Consider the following 288-nt stretch of genomic DNA (forward strand, 5'->3'; position numbering starts at 1 on the left):
GGGCGGGCGCTCGGGCGGGCGGGCGCGGGCTTACCTTGCGGGTCGCCGGGCGGCCGGCGGCGCGTCCTGCCCCGCGCGCACGACACGCTGCAGTCGGCCCCGCTCTGTTTTGCTGGGACTCGGCGCTGACTTCACCGACCCTCCGCCGACAGCCAATGGGCTGCGGCGCCCGCCCCCTCATTAGCATACCTCTGGAACCGTCCACTCGGGCAGCGCCCGGGGAGGGGGCGGGGCCTGGGGGCGGGGCCGGGCCGGGCCGGGCGGTGACAGGAAGGGGCGTCTGCGCCA

The 288-nt window shown here is 78.1% G+C and overlaps 1 protein-coding gene across 4 annotated transcripts in view; it reads right to left on the reverse strand.

The window, feature by feature from the left end:
• Positions 1 to 111, reverse strand: part of SORBS1 (sorbin and SH3 domain containing 1) — a 274,935-nt gene extending 274,824 nt beyond the window's left edge. For all 4 annotated transcript variants that reach the window (XM_021713460.1, XM_021713459.1, XM_021713457.1 and 1 more), the window contains exon 1: positions 35 to 111. The gene's annotated coding sequence lies outside the window, so the exon portion shown is untranslated. The remainder of the gene's footprint in view (positions 1 to 34) is intronic.
• Between the last annotated feature and the right edge of the window lie 177 nt (positions 112 to 288).

Source organism: Carlito syrichta, unplaced genomic scaffold (genome assembly GCF_000164805.1).
Source record: "Carlito syrichta isolate Samal-C Ts95f unplaced genomic scaffold, Tarsius_syrichta-2.0.1 Scaffold304557, whole genome shotgun sequence".
Lineage (NCBI taxonomy): Eukaryota > Metazoa > Chordata > Mammalia > Primates > Tarsiidae > Carlito > Carlito syrichta.